This window comes from Zeus faber, assembly GCF_960531495.2.
Source record: "Zeus faber genome assembly, chromosome: 16".
Taxonomy (NCBI): domain Eukaryota; kingdom Metazoa; phylum Chordata; class Actinopteri; order Zeiformes; family Zeidae; genus Zeus; species Zeus faber.
This window is the reverse complement of record NC_137202.1, coordinates 29,250,512-29,255,511: the sequence shown is the minus strand read 5'-3', so window position 1 is coordinate 29,255,511 and position 5,000 is coordinate 29,250,512.

Genomic DNA, 5,000 nt, shown 5'->3' with positions numbered 1-5,000 from the left:
CTTAACATCGCCATGAGGCTAATTAGCGGTGCCCTGCCATCAACCCCTGTCGAGTTCCTCCTCATACTGTCTGGCATTCCACCTCCAGAGCTCCCTCGTAACTTCCTGACCTTGAAGCTGGCCTGCAAGAGTGCAGATGAGCCAACAAGCCTGATCCCCCCCGCCTGCTGAATATGACCACCAGAGACTCAAACGCAGACACTTCTCCACCGAAGCTAGGAGACTCCTTACCACAAGCCCTCCACACCCTGGATGGATCCTTGACTGCTGGAACAAGCAATGGTCCGAGTCAACCTCCACATTGAGGAAGTTCATCAACTCCCCTTCAACCAATCCACCTGGGTGTGACCTACCACAGAATGCCTGGGTCAACCTCAACAGACTTAGCTCTGGAGTAGCAAAGACCCAAACCTATCTGCATATGACTGGAGTGTCTGCCACAAATCTCTGTGAATGCGGAAAACCACAGACTGTTGAACACATCATTGATGAATGCCCAATCTTCAAATCACCACATGGAGTCAGCGGCCTCATTGAACCGGATGACGATACCACTTCTTGGCTAATGTCCCAATTGCCTGTGTAGACCTACACGAACGAACAAACGATAAGAACTGTCAACGCTGACCTCAGCAGGGGTCCTGACTGAGCCACACACATAGGCTCCACTACCTTACTGTACTGTATGTAGCATACTGTACTGCATAGTGTGTCACTGTTCTGGGTTGTTCGGTGTTACCGTAGTGCTGCGCCGTACTGTTTTATACTGTGCTGTATATCTTACAACACTACCTCACTTTATTCACATGCCACTTTAATGCACATATCTGTATATACATAAATAGTCTATCCCATATACATAAGTCTATTCCCTTTATCTATTTTGTACCCCCACCCTGCATTACCCTTGAGTTCTAATTTAATTTTATTTTATATATTTGATTTTATTCTATAGTATTCGACTTACTGCATTGCTTTTTAGGAATCAGTTAGTTAGGCAAGTAGAAATTCTTAGATAGCTACTGTGTTCAGTGTAGAACGTATTGTGTGTAATCACCAGGTGCGTTGCATTGACATTTCACTGCATATATGTTTGAAAGTATGTATATGTTTGAAAGTATGTATATGTTTGAAAGTATGTATATGTATGAAAGTATGTATATGTTTGAAAGTATGTATATGTATGTGACAAATAAACCTCTTGAATCTTGAATCTTGAATCTATACCAATAACCATAGGATCATGGGATCGCATTGTATATTCTGTATATTTTATATATTTGACTATACGTGTTTTGCTTTTTTTCAGCTATTTGTGTATGTATGTATCATTTTATTAAAAAAAAAGACTTTACTTTTTATTCAATTCATTTTTTCAGCGTTTCTTTATGCCAGTCATCTGTAGACACGCAGCAGACATCATCATGACACGTTCCTAGTTCCTAAGCCTCATTCAGATTCTGATTCAATAGAGTCGCCAACAATCAATATGTGATCCCCAATTCTGATACAATCTTATATTATTGATTATACTCCATGATTAACCACAAGTATTCTGTACTGCATTTCTGGACTAATGACCCATAAAGATGAATCACATTCTAAAACGTATTATCTTTCTGTTTGGAGACAAACCAGTTAAAGCAACAAAAAGATGAACCTTCCTCTTCAGCCCTGCACAAGTGAATTACCCCAAACGCTCGCTGCTATTTTGAGAAATGTGATTGTCGTTTATTCGCACGTGACAATACCGATAACCTGAATCTATTTGTTCTATTCCCGTCTGGGTCCAGTCAGCCTGTGGTTTGGATGTTCTCCACGTCTTTGTGTGTGTTTTCCTGGACGCTCTGGTTTCCAACCAACGCCCAAGAAATAAAAGGTCGATCTGATGGAGGAGATATGAAGGGGGGGCTGCAGTTTATCATTGGATTAGATTTTCCTTTATTTATATTATTAGTGTATAATAATAATAATAATAATAATAATTATTATTATTATTATTATTATTATTATTATTATTATTAGTTTTATAATAATAATATTAATAATAATAATAATAATAATGCTATTGGTGAAAGTGTAGTATAGTCGTGAACTGGGATAGATTAGACCATTTATGTTAACAGGGATAGATTATTAAATGGAGGGATGGATAGATGTATGGGTGGATGATGGGTTGATAAATGGATGGATGTACCGTATGGATGGCGGGTGGATGGATGAAATTCGAAAAATCCCCAAAACATAGAACAACATTTGTATAATGTGTCAACGTTATTCTGTGTTTTGGGGATTCTTTGCGACCTTCACGTCGTGTGTGGACATATTAATATGATAAATATCACACATGACATGGAGGTCAACATTCGCTTTTCCTCTTCTCCCTCCTTCTCCCACCTGCTCGTGGCCTGAGGCTGGTATTTTTAAATCCATGATGCGGTTCTCTGTGAGACACACACACACACACACACACACACACACACACACACACACACACACACACACGTGTAATCAACCAGCAGGACGTCTGAGCACTGAAAGGAAAATAGGATTCAATAAAGAGACGACTGGAGTGAGCACTGTGTGTGTTTGTGTATCCGTGGTGTTTTGTGTCTGAGTCTGAGTCTGAGTCTGAGTCTGAGTCTGAGTCTGAGTCTGAGTCTGAGTCTGACAGTTAGGACCCGTCACTCTGCTGCTGCTGGACTCTCACTGGAGCCTCTTGCTGACTTGCTGATGATCCTTGTTTTTGGGGTTGCTGCATCGTGGCAGGAGCTTGGTCCCTTCCGGGCACGCTGGCTCTGCCACATCCACATCCCATCTCCATGGCGACAGCACCTGGAAGGGGGGGCGGGGGGTGGGAAGAGACAGCTTTCATCTTCAATCTCACTCTTTCCAACCCTGTTGTTTTGAAAGTAAGATCAGAATCAGAGCCATTTTAACGACCCCTCCTCCACTTTGTTCAGAGATTCACAATACGGCAGAGTTGTCTTCTGCTCATTAAGTGTTTCTCAATGATCTTATCTTATCATATCTTATCATTTATTATCTTATCTTATCTTATCTTATCTTATCTTATCTTATCTTATCTTATCTTATCTTATCTTATCTTATTTATTATCTTATCTTATCTTATCTTATCATATCATATCATATCATATCATATCATATCATATCATATCATATCATATCATATCATATTTTATCATATCATATCATATCATATCATATCATATCATATCATATCATATCATATTTTATCATATCATATCTCATCTTATCTTGTCTTATCTTGGGCCGCTCCCTCTTATCTGAGGTAGTGGCTTCAGGTTGTGTGATCATGATGCAGTGGAGGGGACAGTTCCAGCCCTGCTGCCCGTCACCCTCTGGTGGTGAGCAGCAAAACTGTCACCTCAGTGACACACACATACACACACACACACACACACACACACACACACACACACCGTTAATTAATTCCGACGCTCACAGAAGTATAATCACTCACCGTTGCTTTCCCACAAATGCATCGTCTAGGAGTGGGTGCAGCGAGGTCGGGGGACGCCATGTTGGAACATCTATGTCACCAGTTATTTTTCTGTCCTCATGACAGAAAAAGCCTCAGCTTGCTTCCAGAGCTGCCATTTGTTGTGTGATCCTCCCTTTTAGCAGCTAGGTCAAATCTAGAGTTAACCCTAACCCCAGGTGACTTGTTTGGCCCCTTGTTAAACTGGCCTCACAGGGCGGGGTCACTTCATGGTGAGAGCGGCAGCGGGAGGTGAGCCGCGCTGACGCCGTGACGCTGGACTGGGAAGCAGGTTGTATTTACCCCAAACAGCTTCTCTCTCACACAATGAGAAACACTCACCACACCTAAACACCGGCGTGGTAACCCGAGCTGCGGCTAAAGATACAATCCTGTTTCCACGACAAACTGTTTCCATAAACAAAGGTCACCGTTGAATCACACCTGGGAGGAAAAGAAAATAAGAATGTCTTCAGGTGCCATATGTACAAAGACAGATATCATTTGAATAGATTTTGAATTTACACAATAACATAACGGATTGTGCAAGTTTAAAAGATATGATGAGACATTAGAACACTTTCATGGAGTGAAGATCTTTTTCCTGCTCCTTGCTGGTGTTCCCACGTCCCAGCTCTCCTCCTGCTCTCTGCCCTCTAGTGCCCCCTGGCAGAGCTCTCGCTCCCTGACAGGGTCCGTGCTGCGTCTGGAAACTCATCTCCTCCCGTGGCCACGGCAACTGCCCCCCTCGCCGGCGGCTCCCCCAAAGGAGGGGCAGCGGTGGAACGGGACGTCGTCGACGGCCACTTAACTCGGCCGACGAAGGCGGTCGCCGCAGGACGGCTCCGGGGCCGGAGGGGCCGGCGGGGGTCCTAACCGGGAGCTGCTTTCTGGGTCTGAGTCCGGTGAGTCACCTCAGAGTGCCCCGTCCTCTCCCCCCTGGGTGATGTCTCAGTGCAGTGGGAGGTGGAGGCGCTGATTTTAACTTCATGGAGGCAGCGCCTGCGTTTCAGTTGCTCGTGTTGACTTTGAAATATTGCACAAGGCAACAACCAGGTGATTGTAAAAGGTTTGAATCTGCTGTGTGACAGGAAGTCAACCATGAACAGGACACATTCACATCCATTTGAACATGAACAAAAAGACACACACACACACACACACACGCACACGCACACACACACATGCACACAATCTTGTAGAAGTTTGAGTTGTATTTTGTCTTGTGTGACTCAATTTCTGCTCATTTTTTGCGGAAAGCTGGAGAGGAGAGGAAGGGAAGGGAGGTGGAGGGGAGCTTAGGAAAGGAGGAGAGGAGGAGAGGAAGGGAAGGGAGGTGGAGGGGAGATTAGGAAAGGAGGAGAGGAGGAGAGGAAGGGAAGGGAGGTGGAGGGGAGATTAGGAAAGGAGGAGAGGAAGGGAAGGGAGGTGGAGGGGAGACAATAGAGGAGAACAAAGTGGGAGAGCGTCAACATGT